Raw genomic sequence first — 21221 nt, forward strand, 5'->3', positions numbered from 1 at the left:
TGTGTGTGTGTGTGTGTGTGTGTGCGCGCGTGTGCGTGCACCTGATGAATGAAAGCAAGACGTTTGGACAGAAGTGGAATGCGGTTAGATGAGTGTGTGTGAGTCATGTCGATGGCATGACTTCATCATTACCCACATCATCCTCTGGCCTGTAGTGTATGAGTGTGGATTGGGTTCGTCACAGCACTGAATGCACATTCTTATCGTGCATTTCTCAAGATGTCTGTCTGAATATACAGCAGGTTTTTTTTTACCGCATAGTTGAATAAATGACACTTGTTTGAGATTTTCTCTCCTTCCTGCTGATCATGACCCATGTTTGTGTGTGTCAAATATCACAGTAAAGTCATTTATTTGTGACAGAGTGTTGAACAGGTGTGGCGCTGTGGAGATTTTCTCCATGACTTCACTTCTTTATGTGGGTGTGTGAATGTGTTTTACACCAGATTTACCACAGTGACTTGAGTAAAACTGTGTGTACAATTTTCTTTATTTGTAATGCACACTGCAGGATTTTTGCACATTCTGTTGTGTTTGTAGGAGACAGAGAGAGAAAAAAGGAGACTTCAGATTTACAGATACACATGTGACTTTTTCCACAACTACAAATTTTACTGTCACTGGTGCTGAGGTGTTGTTTAGTTCAGTTCCCACTCACGCCGCCTGTCTGTGACCTTGGACTTGACACTGTGTAAATTGGTGCTGGTCTTGTCTGGGGAAGTAACACGTGGATGCCTGGTGTCCCATCCAGAGGGAGTCGTAGACTCAGAGTCCAGGTGGAAGGCAGCACCGGCACCAGTGGTTTTCAGCACCTATTAGGACCACTTTTTCCTGTCAGAAAATGAAACAGCGTTCACGCAGACTTCTGTTATTTATACTTTCCAGCACTGTTCTGATCTGCTTTTCAGGATTATAACAATTCCAACTGCTTACATCTGTTTTATTTATATGGACTCAAATGAGTTCAATTCAGTGGTCTTAATGTTGTAGGCAACAAACAGCATCCTGTGTTGAATAGTGGGTGGGAAAATTCACTTCACAGCATATTGTAAACACCTGACCAGAGACCGTGATTGTCAGTGTTTCATTATTTTTAGCGAATTATTTAACAGGCTCCACCACCCCCGTGACCCTTATTTTAGAAAATTATTTTTGTGTTTTTCTTATAATGAACAAAAACAGAAGAACAAAAGAACAACCCCCCTCCCCACTGCACCAGTGATTTACAAACAAACAAACAAAAATATATTGATCTGCAATAAGACAGCAGACAAACCAAAGCAAAAATAAATAAATAAATACACTAAGTAATTTTGAAAACAGATAAGCAAACAGACAAATAGAAAGATAGGGTGAAAAATGTAAATAAATAAATAAAAATCGTCAACATTACAGTCCTGGTTGTTTCAAAGATTCAATGAGACATCCTTCTTCTTGACAACAACACAGAAAAGACTCCGATTACAACAACTGACACATCCCAACCATCAGACAATCCGTGACCCTTATTTTGATATTTTGAGTAAGCGGGGGGGGGGGGGACCTTTTTATTTTGCCAACACAAATATTCCCAACATGATGACTTTAGAAGTGAAGAAGAAGAAGAGAGTGAGAGCTCAATAAAGGACCACATGGTGGAAACTGAAGGAGGAAGGCTTGTGTGAAATTCAGTGAGTGGGTGAGAGAGGCACTGGATGGAGGGGAAGAAGTTTTGGACAACTGGAAAAGTGCTGCAGATGTGGTGAGGGAGACAGCTAGGAAGGTACTGGGTGTGATATCTGGACAGCAGAAGGAAGACAAGGAGACTTGGTGGTGGAACAAAGATGGCCAGGAAAGCAAAAGGAGAAAGAGGTTGGGGAAAAAAGAATTGAGATCGTCAGAGAGATGAATAAAGTAGATAGGAGTACAAGGACATGCAGCATAAGGTGAAAGGAGAAGTGAAACGAGCCAAGGAAAAGGCATATAGTGAGCTGTTCAAGAAGTTGAATAGTAAGGATGGAGAGAAGGACTTGTACCAATTGGCCAGACAAAGGGACAGAGCTGGACAGGATGTGCTGCAGGTTAGAGTGGTAAAAGATGCAGATGCTAATGTGCTAATGAGCGAGGAGAGCATGTTGAGAAGGTGGAAGGAATATTTTGAGGAGCTGACGAATGAACAAAATGAGGGAGAGAAAAGGCTGGATGATATGGAGAGTAAATCAGGAAGTACAAGGGATAATTAAGGATGAAGTGAGGGCAGCTATGAAGAGTGGAAAGATAATTGGTCCAGATGAAATTCCAGTGGAGGCATGGAAATATCTTGGAGAGATGGCAGTGGAGTTTCTAACCAGATTGTTAAATAAACTCTTGGAAAGTGATGGGGTTTGCTCGCGAGCAAGCGATGGAGTAGGTAGCATAACGCGGAGCTCTCCAGAACATTTCATTATTTAAAACTTATTCCGGCGTAAAACAAACAAATGCGTTTGAACCTTAACCGTATTTGTTAAGTAACCATATGGATAACTATATCATGACCAGCAGAAGCAGCAAAAGCCGTAACACCAACGCCACCTCGACCAGGCCTGCCAAGACCAATGTGGCATCACCACCCACAGCCTAATGTGCCCCAGATGACCGGGCAATGGGAGCTCCGACAGCAATGGCCTCAACTGAAATGGCAACCTTTAAAGAGGAGCTGCTAACATCACTACGGGCAGATTTTGCAGCTGTTTTCAAGGAAGAAATCCGGTCTGTGCTTGACAGCTATAAACAGAGCTTCTTAACTTTAACCCTCTGGAGGTGAATGATGCACCCTTGCGTAAAAAGTCACATGACCTAATTAAGCGGATGTAACGCTGCACTCTGAGTCTCCCTTTAAATGCGTGTTGAACATGAGACTTCAAGCTTTATAGCAGTTTTTAAATTTTGTTAATAGGCCTAGTATAATTTATGATTATTTTTTTATGCCATGCAATTTTTGGAATATTATTGTAATTTTTTGTTGCACGTTTTTGTACCCACACGCAGCCAAAAGAATAATTTCCTTCTCTACTGCAGCAGCAACAGTGGTGGGAAGAAATATGACTCCTTCTTCCTCATTGGTTGGTTCCTGAAATTTTCCACCAATCAGAAGTCACTAACCCCACGTGTGTTCACTAACCCCATGTGTTTGATCACAGCCCACCCACGCCATGTAGGTCTGATTGTGTGGTCGCTTCCTCTTTATTACTGGTGGAAAGCCTGTGTGGTTAGTGTTTTGTCGTCGTTTGGGGGGTTTTAGTTTTAGTAAAAAATGAGGTGTTTTATGAATGTGGAGCAAGCGATTTAGTTATTTTTCGAACTGGAGGAAGACGGAGCGTGCAGCACATCTTCAGAGTCTGAAACGGACAATCAGGATTCTGGTCATGAAAGAGATAATCCCTCTTTAGTTCTGGATGAGCAACAAAAGCAGGTGGATCCACCAACGTGCGCACGGAGATCTGAAGAGAGGGTTGGAGCGCGCACTTCCATTTCCAGATCCAGATCTCTGCTCGAATGCGCAGCAGAGACACACTCCAGCGCTGATTGCTGGAACACAGAGGAGGACACAGACACTGGTCCAGCAGTAAGCAGATTTCCAGCCTCAGAGAACACCAGGAGTCCAGGTTGATACACTTTCCAGCAAAGTCCAAAACACCTTTTTCTTTTGTTTTTTGCAACTGATGCAATTAGAACAATTTGCACCAACACGAACTACAGCAAACAGTTTGACAACTTCCAACTCTGGTGACCGCTCGGGAGAATAAATGTGAGGACTTGGAAGGAAGGTCCAGGTGCAATAACATCTGAGTAATAGGTGTTACTGAGGGCCAAGATAGCTGCAGCATGACCGCCATCTCTGAACTGCTGAAAGAAGTTTTCCAGCTTGAAAAGGCTCCATTAGTGGACAGAGTGCATCGGACCCCACAGCCACCGCAGAGACAAGGAGCCCAGCCGCCGGTCATAGTGACATGACTTCATTACTTCCATGACTGCTCCAACATCCTGCACTTGGCCAGAGAGAAGTGAGTCAAGGTGAAGGATTTATCCATGTCAGTTTACCCGGATTATACAGTAAAAGTTGCTCGGGCACGACCCGCATACAACAGCATCAGGCAGCAGCTGCATGAGATCGAGGGACTCCACTTTGGCATACTTCACCCGGCACGACTTTGTATAACTTATAATGGAGAAGAAAAAAGTTTTCTCCTCTCCTGAAGATGCTCAGCAGTACATCTCACAAAACATCAGCAAATAAGCAACTGCTGCCTGCTAAGGACTGCAGTTGCTTATTATTACGTCATAGTGGACTGTAGTCCACTATGACGTAATACAATCTGAAGCTGATACTTTGGGTAAACATGATGCTGATAACAAACAGTATAAGTCAGTATAAACCCATCAGTACCCTTTTCTTCTACTTTTTATAAATATAACAGGTTTGAATTGCTGGTTTGTTTACTTATTTTGTAATACTGAGGACTTAATAGTCTGTATTGGTAAAACTACACCAAACTGTGGGAGAAATAGTTTGAAACATTTTTAGTTACTACCCTCTACTACACTGTAAATAGTTGTGCACTTTACTGTCCTTATTGTCAAAATGTCTTGTCCTGTCATCACTGATGGAAGGGGAGAAACAAAATTTTGATTCCTTGTATGTCTAGTACATGTGAAGAATTGACAATAAAGCTGACTTTGACTAATCAAGTCAATTGATGATTTCTCTTCTGATTCAATCTGTCATTAAGTACTTGAAAACCAGCTTTCTCACTTGCTATGAGGATGAATATAACCCACGTTATTATTAAGCTGTTGTTAAAGTTAGTTTATAGCATGTTTTCCTGAAGATTCAGTTAAAAGATGCAAGTTCAAAGCTAAATGGAAAAGATGGAGTTGATAAAATTTTAGGCAAAGGCTATACGTCCAACCGTTGGGCAGATATGTCATACATTGAACATTACACTCCCAACTGTTGGGCAGATAAATATAATGTCTTATCTTATTCGCCCAACCAAGATCGTCTATTTCACACGTTTTGTGCATCTAAACTGTTTTTTACACCACTTTTTAAGGCTCGATTGTGGCGTATGATTGACACATTTAACGGTGTTGTCTTTAATTACTGCAAAAATACCGCAATGGATCAAAACAGACAAACTTCATAAGCATTTTGAATGGAAGCCTGTTAACGACGACGAAACAGTTTGTGAACAATATGCTGCTTGTTGGCTGTAAGGTGGTGTTAGTTTGACACAGTTCCCTGGGTGTGATGAGCCAAACAGAACCGCTTTAGATCACAGCCCCTCCGTGGGTTGCAAACCCTCCCACAGCTGGTGAGAAAATATCTGCCTTTTCCCCCCCAGCGTTGAAACTGGAAGTGAGCTTACAAGCGCGCTCATTGATCGGTTGTGGTTGGGCGTATATGCTCGCGAATTTACTTTATTGACCCAACTGTTGGGCGTATAGCCACTCCGAAAATTTTAAATGTGAAGGATTATTTCATGTTTTGTATTCACGCCAAAAAGCCTTCTATGTCCTGTTTAGTTTAACACAGTAGTTCCTCTGTCATAAACACACTGTGTGGATTCTGTTTCAATGGGAAAAAGTTCGACCCAGTTATAAGGTGGGTGAGAATGGGGGGAGACATAAGGTGTTTTTGTACTTATGTTTATTGTTTTTTTGTTTTGTTTTATATCGTTATTGTTTCTTTTTTGAGTCATGTAAAAAGAAGGACCTAAGGGACAACTCATTTTTAATGTTAAAAAATCTCATTATCTCTGTCTATGGCACAGTGTGTGACTACTAGAGGGGTAGTTACATGCTCAATTTCTGTTGCAAGTTGGAATATCAAGGGGATAAAGCACCCTGTGAAACGCAAGAGAGCCCTTGCACACTTACGCAGGCTGAAAGTAGACATTGCTTTCCTTCAGGAGACACACCTAAAGTTACTTGATCACTCTTGATTACGTTCTAGATGTATGGGTGAAATTTATCTTTCAAAGTTTCAGTCTAAGTCAAGAGGAGCAGCAATCATCATTGGGAAAAACGTGCCCTTCATTTCCTTTCAGGTTGACGCAGACCCCATGGGCCGTTATGTCACTGTAACAGGTAAACTGAATAACTCCTGTTATTTTAGCCTGTGTGTATGCCCCTAACCGGGATGACACTATGTTCTTTACAGACTTTTTCTCCAAACTCCCGGATTTAAATAAATACCATTTGATATTAGATGGAGACATCAATTGTGTGCTGTCTCCTAGTCTGGACTGTAGCTCTGTTAAAAAGATGCCAAACTCCAAAGCAGCCATTTCAGTTCAACAGTTTCTTAACCCTTGTGTTATTGTTATGTGTCGGACGCAGCTCGGAGAACCGACCAGCGTTTGAAGGACCCAGTATGAAATAAGCAGAGCACGGTACAAAGGCTAACTGAATTTAATACATAACAGTGATACAAAAAATAACAAAAGAAAGTGCGGTCTGGCGTGGTGCGCTCCCAGCAGCGCTAACGGTCCGGAGCCAGAAGCTGTTCGGACCCAAGGACCCCGCCGACACCCCCCAGGTGGCCGCAACAAACCGAGTCTGTGAAAGAAGGAACCATTATGTGAGTCCACACTCTACACACAGAGAGAACACTTAAAGGTGTACAAACAGCAAACACTTCCTGGCTTGATTACTAATCAGCTTCCCAACCTGCAGGCATGGAACATCCAGTTCACAAAACTCCACTGCAGTGGAAGCCGATACATGACTAACGTACAGCTCAATATAATAAGGTGTGAGGGACACCACATTTACTGACTGTATAAATGTTAGTCACAAAATCTAACGTACCTCAGGAAGTGTGCTGACGAGCGTGAGACCTCACCCCCTCCTCTTTCACAGACCGTGCATCAAACCCTGGACGTTCTCTGCATCCACTGATGATGAGATGGCTCCCGAGACGACGATCTCACCCGTCTGTTTACAAGGTCGAGTCTCTGGCAAATACACACTGTATACTCCAGTCTTAAATGCCACCATGTTCCAATCCATATAGATGCACCTCAGCTGTGAGTCCTGACGAGCCGCAGGTGATCAGGGTGAGGTCCTGATAACCTCAGCAACACAGCCACTCAGTCCCAAATGCAAGCCACCTGGAAGGAAAAACAAAAGACAGAAACAAAAAGGCAGCCAGGCCCCCCAGCCATACAACAGTTATGGTGAGAAATAAATATGTTTATTATGTTGCAGGTCATTTTGACCTGTATTGTTTAAATCCACTCAAAACAGTCAAAAAGTTAAACCAGTCAGAACTTTATTTTAGATTATACAAACATTTTGAATAGATGAGAAGAAGAGATATACAATTCAAAAACTGTATCAAAGAACTCCTGTTTTCAATTTTTCCGTCTTCACGAACACTTTTTTTCATTTACGTTGCCCCATTTTCTCGGATTTTCAATGCTCAACATTTTCCCCACATGATGGACAGAATATGACTGCTTTCTGCAGATGTACCTCTTGCACCTCGCACAACAGGTACTTGTTTTATTGTCATCTTGATAGGGACAGACTTGGCATCTTTTGCCTTCTTTGCACCTGTATCCAAAGGATCCATTGTGGGTTGGTCAGATGCCCTTCCCTGGACATTTGCGATGAAAGCTGCAGCTGCTGGGGATCAAGCTGGCCTGGCCTGGTTCTGGATCTTGGGAGTGACAAGTACTTTGCCTAGTTCTTCCAGGAAAAGTTGACTTCTGTACAGTTTGCTGGCATTCCACTGCTGGTTGAGCTCATTCCAGACACGTCCACAATGTTGTAGAAAACCACCAAGGGCCAATGGGCAGTCTTGCGCTGGCAGCTATATGTTGTTGTGACTTTGTCAAGATTTTCAACTCCTCCTTTGGTAGATTGTAATCCAGGATCATCTGCGGCTTCATGTCCTCTCTCATGCTCAGAGATGCATCTTTGTGCATCGTGCTTATCACAAGAATATTCTTGTTTCACTTTGGGCAGTAAGAAACAAGTGCTGTTTTCTCTGTGAAAGCAAATTTTGAGGAATGCAGAGGTCTTCCTTGCATCTTCAGAATCTTACGAGGGAGTTCTGGTTTATTTTTTCTGACTGTTCCCAACATAGTCAGCTTTCTCTCCTGAAGTTCATCTCTAAGACGGTAGGAGGTAAAGAAGTTGTCACGTTATGTTATGACCTTGCAGCCCTTCAATCAATCAATCAATCAATTTTTTTATATAGCGCCAAATCACAACAAACAGTTGCCCCAAGGCGCTTTATATTGTAAGGCAAGGCCATACAATAATTATGTAAAACCCCAACGGTCAAAATGACCCCCTGTGAGCAAGCACTTGGCTACAGTGGGAAGGAAAAACTCCCTTTTAACAGGAAGAAACCTCCAGCAGAACCAGGCTCAGGGAGGGGCAGTCCTCTGCTGGGACTGGTTGGGGCTGAGGGAGAGAACCAGGAAAAAGACATGCTGTGGAGGGGAGCAGAGATCGATGACTAATGATTAAATGCAGAGTGGTGCATACAGAGCAAAAAGAGAAAGAAACAGTGCATCATGGGAACCCTCCAGCAGTCTACGTCTATAGCAGCATAACTAAGGGATGGTTCAGGGTCACCTGATCCAGCCCTAACTATAAGCTTTAGCAAAAAGGAAAGTTTTAAGCCTAATCTTAAAAGTAGAGAGGGTGTCTGTCTCCCTGATCTGAATTGGGAGCTGGTTCCACAGGAGAGGAGCCTGAAAGCTGAAGGCTCTGCCTCCCATTCTACTCTTACAAACCCTAGGAACTACAAGTAAGCCTGCAGTCTGAGAGTGAAGCGCTCTATTGGGGTGATATGGTACTACGAGGTCCCTAAGATAAGATGGGACCTGATTATTCAAAACCTTATAAGTAAGAAGAAGAATTTTAAATTCTATTCTAGAATTAACAGGAAGCCAATGAAGAGAGGCCAATATGGGTGAGATATGCTCTCTCCTTCTAGTCCCCGTCAGTACTCTAGCTGCAGCATTTTGAATTAACTGAAGGCTTTTTAGGGAACTTTTAGGACAACCTGATAATAATGAATTACAATAGTCCAGCCTAGAGGAAATAAATGCATGAATTAGTTTTTCAGCATCACTCTGAGACAAGACCTTTCTGATTTTAGAGATATTGCGTAAATGCAAAAAAGCAGTCCTACATATTTGTTTAATATGCGCTTTGAATGACATATCCTGTTCAAAAATGACTCCAAAATTTCTCACAGTATTACTAGAGGTCAGGGTAATGCCATCCAGAGTAAGGATCTGGTTAGACACCATGTTTCTAAGATTTGTGGGGCCAAGTACAATAACTTCAGTTTTATCTGAGTTTAAAAGCAGGAAATTAGAGGTCATCCATGTCTTTATGTCTGTAAGACAATCCTGCAGTTTAGCTAATTGGTGTGTGTCCTCTGGCTTCATGGATAGATAAAGCTGGGTATCATCTGCGTAACAATGAAAATTTAAGCAATACCGTCTAATAATACTACCTAAGGGAAGCATGTATAAAGTGAATAAAATTGGTCCTAGCACAGAACCTTGTGGAACTCCATAATTAACTTTAGTCTGTGAAGAAGATTCCCCATTTACATGAACAAATTGTAATCTATTAGACAAATATGATTCAAACCACCGCAGCGCAGTGCCTTTAATGCCTATGGCATGCTCTAATCTCTGTAATAAAATTTTATGGTCAACAGTATCAAAAGCAGCACTGAGGTCTAACAGAACAAGCACAGAGATGAGTCCACTGTCCGAGGCCATAAGAAGATCATTTGTAACCTTCACTAATGCTGTTTCTGTACTATGATGAATTCTAAAACCTGACTGAAACTCTTCAAATAGACCATTCCTCTTCAGTCATCTCCAATACCACACGCATTCCCTGATTCTTCTCAGGTGCTCCTCCAGGTGGCTTTCCAGTATATATTTGCAGGTTCCATGCATAACTGTGGAGGATCAAGCTAAAGGTCACAGCAAGGTCAAACACTGAATTCAACAAAACAACTTTTATACTCGCAATTTTTGAAATGTAGCCTCCAAATTTGGCATGAAAAAGTGCATGGTTGCTCATAAGCCATTACCTGGGATAAGTGATCAACTTTGACCTTCAGCGTTTTGCTTGAGGTCAAATGTGACCTAAAGTAGGTCAAATTTCAGATTTGAGTGAAACATGTTGTGTAATAAATCAAAGTAAAGGGCTTGATGAGAGGATCCAGAATATATCAAAAGATTTAAGTTATGGCATCATTTGATGACATCATTACCAAAAAAACCCCTGCAAAATTTAGATTTGTTTTAAGGGTGTGACAAAGTGTGTAAATTATCATTGCAGACTCTTGTAAAATCACACGTAGCAGTCCTATGGAGACACCTTTCAGCACACAAAAAGGTCAAGGTCACAGGAAGGTCAAACACTAAGATCATCAATAAAAAATAAAAAATTGCTGGTCGCAATTTTTGCTTTTTTGCCTCCAAATCTGGCATGAATATAGTATATCCTCTTGCCCGTCAGTCCCTCGTCATGGTGGTCATTCCTCTTGTTCATCTTTAGGCAAGATACCGGTCACTCTCAGGGTGACAGTTTTCTTTTTTTGTTGTTGTTGTTTGCTTGTTTTTAACTTGGACATGCTTGACTTGATGTCTGTGTGTTTGTCTGTACATGTGTCTTTCTGATCTGTAGGGATGAAAGAGGTGAAATACACACACACACAAAAAAGCTGAAACCCAAAATTACTTGAGGGTGGGGGAGTCTTCCTCCCCCCCCAAAGAAAACTTTTGAATTCCAGAAGCTCTGAAATGCAACAATCTGGGGCTATTCCAGACAGTAAATTACAGTGAGTGCAGCATCCATTTTTGTGAGAAAATTTTTTTTTTCTTATTCAAAATCGCTCCTCTAGTAGCATTCTAAGAATTTGCAAATATATCTTTTCAACGTAAAGTAACAGAAACTAATCATACCTTTAAAGTAATGCACGACCATTTTATCTCACCTGTACTACATAAACATACTTCAATCTACTTCTAAATTTTTCAGCCTGTCATCTACAGATACAAACGGTTTGACCACTTCTGGTCTTTATATGGACACCATATGATGCTGTTGAGGATTTGCTAGAACCGGGCAGCGTGTAATTTGTCTGTCTGGTCTTTACAACTTTACAATGTTTACTGCTAGTGACACAACTTTTGAGTGCTTTCATGCCACGTGAAGCGTAACTAACAGAATCCTGGCAGAAAATGCACAGCACTTTCCAGACACATCAATCTTGCGAAAACAGGATGCAATTGAGAGTTTCTTTGCTTCCCACTAGCTTGGTTTGCACAACACATTCAAGCCAGTCCCACCTGAAACAATTCTTTGCTGTAGAGTTGATTTGTAGAGTTGATTTTTTCGGTCCAAAGTCCTGTTAGCCATTTTGCTATATTGCTAGTTGGCATGAAAAACAACAGACAGCCTATTTACATTTGGTCGTTAACATCCCACTGCACAGAGGTGTTTGCAACGACACTGTTAATACGTAGTACAGAATCCAAGTGCATGACAGTCACAGGTTTCGCAACAACAGAGTCTGGTAACGTCCTGAAAGTAACATAGACACTAGTCTATAATACAGAACTATGTATTAGGGGTGTCGGAAAAAATCGATTCACGTCCGAATCGCAATTCTTATTTATTACGATTCTGAATCGATCCAAAATGTCCAAGAATCGATTTTTTTAAAAGCATTTTTTAAACATTTTCTTGCTTACTCGCTGCGTGTACTGTTTGTCAGGCAACGGCTTCCGTACTACAGCGTCCCCGCGAGGGGGGGTGGGGGGGTCTGGCGTGCTTCAAACACTCGTGCGCTCCAGAGTTCAGTGGCTGTAGCTTAGCATGGCGGACAAAGAGCTAATTCAGCCAGCACCATCTTTGCTGAAGGTAAATGTTTGGGCGCATTTTGGATTTTATTATTTGCTGCGTAAGAAGGAGCTTGACATGACTTGTGTAGTGTGCAGAATCTGCAAAATGAAAGTCAAGTACTTCGAAAACACTTCAAATCCGCAAGCCCACATGCTACGCTATCACCCGGAGCTAAAAGAGGGGAGTAGCGGTCTCTGCTGACTACTGACCAGCGCTTCGCTAAACTGCCAGCCAACTCTGAACGAGCAAAGCAGATAAGTAAATTTACATCTAGAATTACTTGATTAACCTTGTAAAGCTGCATTTTCTTAAACATAAACATTTTTTAAGTAATATAACTATTTCTCAGAGCTCTTTGAATCACAAATCGATTCTGAATCGAATCGTCACCCCAAGAATTGGAATCGAATTGAATCGTGAGTTGTTGAACGATTCACATCCCTACTGTGTATACATTGCACGTCAGATTATACGTATGTAACCCAGCTGGTGCACTGCCTCTGGTGCGCCCCTGCATCCACAGACTATGCTGTGTTTTTTTGTGTTGCAGTGCGGGTGTAATATAGAGGGACGAGCCGGACACACGGTGGCAGCTGATCTTTGCTTTGACCACGCCGTTTATTTTCACAATCCCACTGTGATGATGATGCCGACAACTTCACTCCTTTCAATTAACAAAAAACATTCAAACAAAACAATCAGATACATACTGTGTTATATAAAACAAGTCTGCCACATCGACAGTGAAACACTGTACTTCCACCAACTCACAAACAACCGAAACCAGGAAGCTAACAAACATACAACTTAAAACTGGCCACCCTCGCAGCCAACATAAATGCGTGTGTGTGTGTGTGTGTGTGTGTGTGTGTGTGTGTGTGTGTGTGTGTGTGTGTGTGTGTGTTTGTACGGCTATCTTTGTGAGGACCATTTTGGGAAGTGAGGACATTTAGGCCGGTCCTCACAAGATTTTTAATGAAAAGGCTTCCAGAGGCTGTAAATGGGCTCCTCTCAAAGTTTCAGAGAGGTCCTCAGAAAAGTACCAAATTGAGAAAATTCACTTCTCAACGTGTGTATACTCCTGCCTGAATACACACACATTGTGCTCTCTAGCGCCCCTGCAGTACCTCAAACTTTTAAACCCACTCTCTAGCGCCACTCTCCACTCCAGTGGACATTTTGAGTAACTGCACCAGAACGAGTCTGACAGACTAACTGGAGTACAGTTCAAGTTGTTTTTAGGTCAACTCACAGACATTAAATCAATTCTAATTTTAGTGTTAACACTAAAATTGTCAGCTGTGTGAAATTTATTTTTATGCTTCTCTATTTTTTTTATTTCAAACCGACCCCTCATTTGCCCCTGTTATCAATAGTTAGTGTTTTAGGTCTTGATTGACCTTAGTGGGACTCAGAATCAAAGGCGAATTAATTAAATTTTCAAAGGTCAGTGTGGAATCCCGACTACGTGGATTCGATATATCATCAGCAGTTGAAGGGAATTTCTCTACATTTGAAAGAAGTGTCTCCTCAGACTCAAGGATGAACTGATCAGATTTGGAGGAGGCTCTGGTCAAAGGTCAGAGTAACCCCACAAAGCACAGTTTTGTCCATTGGAATAATAACAATGAAAAAAGGTAAAGGTACAACATTTAATGTCACAAAAAGGTAAAGGGTAAACTTATTTGATATAATATTCTGTTTAAAAAAATCTTAGTTACTCAACACTTTAGCTAACCCTGTAGCACAACTTGAGTGGTGTGTCGACGCAAACAACCATGATGCAGCAATTCTCTTTCATAATCCACAATCAGTCTAATTATTACATCTGCCAAGGATGTAATAAAATCACCTTGGCTTATTTATTTGTCTGTGTGTCTGTCTGTTAGCAGGATTATGTCAAAACTACTGCACAGATTTTGATGAGATTTTCACCACAGATGCATATTAGGCCACGGAAGAACCATTAAATTTTGGAGGTGATCCGGATCAAGATTCTGGATCAAGATTTCACTTTATGTTGAGGGTTTTCAATCATGTGATTGATTTGTTACTGTCTCCATCATGGATTACTACGCAGCTGGCGTGTGAAAGAAAATAGAGAGAATGAAAGCTTATTACAAGGCTTTAAACCCTTGAGATAAAGCTGTTTATTGTGATCGATGTGTAACAGTTGGTTCAGTGGATACGTATGTTGTACCGGATAGTGAATTTAATGATGATGGAATGAAGTGGGCGTCAGTTTCACAGCGTAAACTTAATATGGCCAGGAAGAACGCTCCGGCTACCATCGGTGTGAAGCCTCACCGTTACAGGCTGGGCACTGTGGCACTGAGAGAGATCCGCCACTACCAGAAATCCACTGAGCTGCTGATCTGCAAGCTGTCAACCAGGTCAGCCTCGCCGGCCTCCTGCAGAGCATCACAACGGAGCTCTGAAAGTAGAGGTCGGTCTTGAAGTCTGAGCGATTTCTATCACCAGGTGAAGGAAGGGAAGCTTACAGATCAGCAACTCAGTGGATTTCTGGTAGCAGCGGATTTCTGTCAGCGCCACAGTGCCCGGCCTGTAACGGTGAGGCTTCGCACCGATGGTAGCCGGAGCGCTCTTACGGGCGGCTTTGGACTTACAGGCGGTCTGCTTGGCTTCCTTCAGATCTGCTGAGCCAGGTCTCTATGTCGCTTAGAAAGCTCATAACACTCCACTGCTTGATGCACAATAACTGCTGGTAGCCTGTAAAATGAGTGACCTGCCTCATTTTTATCACCTCTGTTTGAACAACCGACGACAGCACAAACGTTGACCATTGTTGAAGCTTCTGCAATTGTTCGCCAAATGCACATAGCGTATCACAGCGGGCATGCTTCGTAATCCACAATGGCCACGGGGTGCAAAATCACGTGACCGATATGTCACATGGAAACAGTAGGCTTTGAAGGATTACAGCAAAACTACTTCACAGATTCTCACCATATTTGCACCACAGATAGAGATTAGGCCATGGAAGACTCCACTGAATTTTGGCGGTGATCTAGATCCAGATCTGGATCAAGATTTCACTTTAGATATGCTTTATAGTATTACATCTAAATTACTTCATGGATTTTCACCAGATTTTCACCACAGATAGATATTAGGGCATGGAAGACTCCACTAAATTTTGGAGGCGATCCGGATTGGCGGACGTCAGCAATCTCTGATTGTTCTTGATCATGATGTGGCAGTACATGCATCAAGTATTAATAGAGGGCTTCAGTTCCAATACTAGACAGCTATTCATTTTGCCAGTGTTTCTAAGTATTATACAGATTACACATAACACATATTATACAATATTAAAGTCTGTCCATATAACAGTACTCAGGAAAGTTTATTTTAAACTGAATTCATGAACACACTGTAAATATGGCTTAATGATAAAAACATTTAACAAAGGTGCAGGGGTGACAAAACAATTCTTCACTGCTAGGCACCCACTATAATTATCTTAAACCTATGGCATTTGACACTGCAAAAATTAGCTTAGCAGCTAGTAGACTTGTTTTTGATTTAGTTGTTGCTTAAGAAATTACTTAGATTACTTGTTGTTATCTTATTTACTGCTGGTTACTGTCACCACATCTCATGACAGACCACAGCCCAGGGTTAGCGGCACCCCAAACTTCCCTTTCCCATGCCACATAAACCACCTCTGACTGGGGGATCCCGAGGCGTTCCCAGGCCAGTGTGGAGACATAATCTCTCCACCTAGTCCTGGGTCTTCCCCGGGGTCTCCTCCCAGATGGACATGCCTGGAACACCTTCCTAGGGAGGCGCCCTTGGGGCATCCTTACCAGATGCCTGAACCACCTCAGCTAGCTCCTTTCAATGTGAAGGAGCTCCCCACAAATGACCGAACGTCTCACCCTATCTCTAAGGGAGACACTAGCTACCCTCCTAAGGAAGGCCATTTCGGCTGCTTGTTCCTGCAATCTAGTTCTTTCAATCATGACCCAACCCTCATGGCCATAGGTGAAAGTAGGAACAAAGATTGACCAGTAGATCGAGAGCTTCGCCTTTTGGCTCAGCTCCCTTTTGGTCACAACAGTACGGTAGAGTGAATGCAACACCGCCCCTGCTGCGCCGATTCTCCAGCCGATCTCACGCTCCATTGTCCCCTCACTCATGAACAAGACCCCGAGGTACTCGAACTCCTTCATTTGGGGCAAGACCATATTCCCTACCTGTAGTAGGCAATCCATTGGTTTCCTGCTGAGAACCATGGCCTCAGATTTAGAAGTGCTGATCCTCATCCCAGCCACTTCACATTCGGCTGTGAACGATCCACTGAGTGTTGGAGGTCACAGATCGATGAAGCCAACAGGACCACCTCATCTGCAAAAAGCAGTGATGAGACCCTGAGCCCATCAAACTGGAAACCCTCCTCCCCCTGACTACAGCTCGATATCCTGTCCATGAATATCATAAACAGGATTTTTAACAAGGCACAGCCCCGGTGGAGGCCAAACCCCACCGGAAATGAGTCCTACATACTGCCGAGCACCCGAACACAGCTCTTGCTTTGCGAGTACAGAGATTGGATGGTCGTGAGAAGGGACCAACTCACTCCATACTCCTGCAGTACCTCCCACAGTATCTCCCGGGGTACCCGATCATATGCCTTCTCCAAGTCCATGAAACACAGGTAGACTGAATGGGCATACTCCCAGGCACCCTCCAGGATCCTTGTAAGAGTGAAGAGCTGGTCGGTTGTTCCGCAGCCAGGATGGAACACATTGTTCCTCTTCAGTCTGAGGTTCGACTGTCTGCCGAACCCTCCTTTCCAGCGCCCTGGAATGCAGTTTACTAGGGAGGCTGAGTAGCGTGATACCCTGTACTTGGCACACACTTCTCTCTCTCTGGACCAGAGAGTATAGTAAAAATTGACCTAATAAAATTACAGATGAAATTAAAATGTTTGGAGTGAAAATGTTTTGATAAAAAATTAAATATTTGACTTTTTAAATGTAATACTTTTTAACCAGGATGATTTTATCTTATTTAAGCAGGACATGAGGAAGTCTGGAGTGGCAGCAAGGTATGTGAGGGTAGTGCAGAACATGTACAAGGATAGCGTGACAGCAGTGAGATGCGCAGTAGGAATGACAGACTCATTCAAGGTGGAGGTGGGATTACACCAAGGATCAGCTCTGAGTCCTTTCTTATTCACAATGGTGATGGACAGGTTGGCAGATGAGATCAGACAGGAGTCTCCATGGATTTTGATGTTTGCAGATGACATTGTCATCTGTAGTGAGAGTAGAGAGCAGGCTGAGTCTAGCCTGGAGAGGTGGAGATATGCTCTGGAGAGAAGGGGAATGAAAGTTAGTAGGAGCAAGACTGAGTCTTTGTGTGTGAATGAGACGGAACCCTGTGGAATAGTGCAGTTACAAGGAGTAGAAGTGGTGAAAGTAGATGAGTTTAACTACTTGGGGTCAACTGTCCAAAATAATGGAGAGTGTGGTAGAGAGGTGAAGAAGAGAGTGCAGGCAGGGTGGAGTGGGTGGAGAACGGTGGCAGGAGTGATTTGTGACCAAAGAAGATTTGCAAGAGTGAAGGAGAACGTTTACAAGACAGTAGTGAGACCAGCTATGTTGGACGGCTTAGAGACAGAATCACTACAGTAGTCAGACTACCAGAACAAGAAATTTAGCAGAGGAAGCTTCTGCGTTTAGAAGCGAAATGTCCTCGCATCAAGCAACCCAGTCCAGATGAAGATTCAAGCTTCTCTACTATGGAAACCAAATGGACAACTGAGAGTCTTCACAGAAGCAGAGGCATTCTTTGTGCTGTGCAACCTCTTAGTCCATTTCTGTGCAGGACCATCTGAATGGTGGATAGCAACATGTTTCCTGTGTAAACAGTCTGCGTACAATCAGTTGTCTCGTGTGGTCCATTTTCAACCTGTATCTACCGGTTATGAAAATATAAAAGCCCTTAAATAGCCAACAACTGTGAAAACTGATGAAATTAATGAAGCAGAATGTCCATAGAGTCCCTTGGCATGTCTGACAAATTTCATTCAAATCTGTGCAGTTTTGATTAATCTACAACCATTTGAACAAGCTCCATTTTGGAGTGGTGGGACTGCAACAACTGTATCACTCAAGTCAGGGAACTTTCAAAAACCTAAAAGAGAAAAGAACTGTCAGGGTTATTTTGAAAAAACAAACCTGTGTTGGACTCACAAAGGGCTGCTGGATGAGAGGATGTCATTTATTACCCTAAATTACTACGGCATCTTTTAAATCAGGTGTGCCAAGAGTGTGCCATGGTGCTCTTCACTGTGCCAATTTGTGTCCTTACATGTGACAGTGCCGAAACTCTGGATGTGCAATGGGGGTCCTCAAGGCCTGAAGAAAATGGAAAAAGAACTGCGTTCCTATGCCCCACTGAGGCCATACAGTACCTCCATATACCTGCTTATGTGACAGTATTGTTGCATAATTGGGATTCTCCCCGAAAAAATATTCCTAATAAAAATGATGCTCATCTGAATCGTCTTGAAAAAATGAGAAAAATTATATAAATTTCACTTTTGGAGTTATGTTGAGGTGAGGCTATTGAGCTGCACCCCCACCCCCACCCCACATGGCCTGAGACAGAGACACAGAGAAACAGAGAGACAGAAACAGAGAGAGACAGAGAGAGAGAGAAACAGAGAGACAGGGAGACAGAAACAGAGAGAGAGAGAGAAACAGAGACAGGGAGACAGAAACAGAGAGAGACAGAGAGAGAGAGAAACAGAGAGACAGAGAGAGAGACAGGGAGACAGAGACAGAGAAACAGAGAGACAAAGAAACAGAGAGAGACACAGAGACAGAGAAACAGAGAGAAACAGACACAGAGACAGAGAAACAGAGAGAAACAGACACAGAGACAGAGAAACAGAGAGAAACAGAGAGAAACAGACACGGAGACAGAGAGAGAGAAACAGAGAGACAGGGAGACAGAGACAGAGAGAGACACTGAGACAGAGAAACAGAGAGAGACAGAGAAACAGAAAAACAGAGACACAGAGACAGAGAAACAGAGACAGAGAAACAGAGACACAGAGAGACAGAAACAGAGAGAGACAGAGAAACAGAGAGACACAGAGAAACAGAGAGACACAGAGACAGAGAGAAACAGAGCGAGACACAGAGACAGAGAGAAACAGAGCGAGAAACAGAGCGAGACACAGAGACAGAAACAGAGAGACAGAAACAGAGAGACAGAGAAACAGAGAGACACAAAGACAGAGAGAAACACAGAGACAAACAGACAAAGACGAGAGAGACAGAGAGACAGAAACAGAGAGACAGAGAAACAGAGACAGCGAAAGACATAGAAACAGACACAGAGACAGAGACACGGAGACAGACAGAGAGAGACACAGAGAGAGAGAGAGAGACACAGAGAGAGAGAGAGACAGACAGAGACAGACAGAGACAGACAGAGAAGACAGAGACAGACGAGACAGACAGAGACAGAGAGAAACAGCGAGAGACAGAGAGCTCCTCAGAGCCAAAACCTTCTGAAACACTGATTATTAGAACAAAATACAGATAATAAATGAAATAGATTGAACTGCTTTAATACTTTTTTTTTTTTTGCCCTGGTGAAATGTTTAATGTAAGATTTTTATGTGTAAACGTATTTAAACACCACACATTGCTGACAAATGTGATTCTTTAACTTTATTTAGGAGTTTAGGAGGCCTGATCAGAGTTGATCAGCACAGAAAATTGAGGCTGCAGGTGCAGTCAGAGCTGTTCCCCTCCCCCACTCACACGGCCTGCAGAGTCACTGTGTGGGGGAGGGGGACACATCAGGACTCTGACACCCCCCATATACCGGCTTATGCGATATACAGTGTTAACAGTATTGTTGCATAATTGGGATTCTCCCCGAAAAAATATTCCTTATAAAAAAAAATGATGCTCATCTGAATCGTCTTGAAAAAATGAGAAAAATTATATAAATTTTACTTTTGGAGTTATGTTGAGGTGAGGCTATTGAGCTGCACCCCCACCCCACATGGCCTGAGACAGAGAGAGAGAGAGACAGAGACAGGCAGAGAGAGAGAGACAGAGAGACAGTGACAGGCAGAGAGAGAGAGACAGTGACAGACAGAGACAGAGACAGGCAGAGAGAGAGAGAGAGACAGACAGAGACAGATAGAGACAGACAGAGAGCTCCTCAGAGCCAAAACCTGAAACACTGAATAAGAATTAGAACAAAATACAGACAATATACGAGGTCTGTCCATAAAGTATCGTACCTTTTTATTTTTTATTTTTAAACTATATGGATTTGATTCATATGTTTTCACGTCAGACAAGCTTGAACCCTCGTGCGCATGCGTGAGTTTTTCCACGCCTGTCAGTGACGCCATTCGCCTGTGAGCACGCCTTGTGGAAGGAGTGGTCCCGCCCCCTCGTCCGATTTTCATTGTCTGGAAATGGCGGAATGAAAAGGACTTTTTTTCCATCAGAATTTTTTCAGAAGCTGTTAGAGACTGGCACCTGGAAACCATTAGAAAAATTTATCTGGCTTTCAGTGAAAATTTTACGGGCTTCACAGAGAATAAGGACTTTAACTACAGCTTTAAGGACTGTTTTAAGGACGCTTGGTGCGCCGCGCTCTGAGCTGCGATGACGAGGCACAAACCACTGGATCATTTCTAAACGGATGGAGTTGGGACATGTCCAGCTCTCCACAATTTCTCTTATACTCACTCGACTGGTAAGCACTGAAAGCCGAGATAGGCATGTCCCAACTTGTCCTCTAACACTCCGAAACGGAGGTGTTCCTTTGTCTCGCTTCATCAGCGAATCGGTCGTGACACGCGAAGCCTCCGCACGGCTTTCCATGACAAAATCTCTTGTTAAAAGTGAAATCTGCCAGAAAATGGCTGATGTCCAGCTCTTGTGATAACCAGAGAAAGAGCACACGACAGTCTTGTATCCACAGAGCCATCCGTTTAGAAATGATCCGGTGGTTTGTGCCTCGTCGTCGCAGCTCGGAGCGCGGAGTGCCGAGCGTCCTTAAAGCAGTCCTTAAAGCTGTAGTAAAAGTCCTTATTCTCTGTGAAGCCCGTAAAATTTTCACTGAAAGCCAAATAAATTTTTCGAATGGTTTCCAGGTGCCAGTCTCTAACAGCTTCGGAAAAAATTCTGATGGGAAAAAAGTTCTTTTCATTCCGCCATTTCCAGACAATGAAAATCCGAAGAGGGTGCGGGACCACTCTTTCCCAAGGTGTGCTCACAGGCGAATGACATTACCGA

This window comes from Thalassophryne amazonica, chromosome 5 (genome assembly GCF_902500255.1).
Source record: "Thalassophryne amazonica chromosome 5, fThaAma1.1, whole genome shotgun sequence".
Taxonomy (NCBI): domain Eukaryota; kingdom Metazoa; phylum Chordata; class Actinopteri; order Batrachoidiformes; family Batrachoididae; genus Thalassophryne; species Thalassophryne amazonica.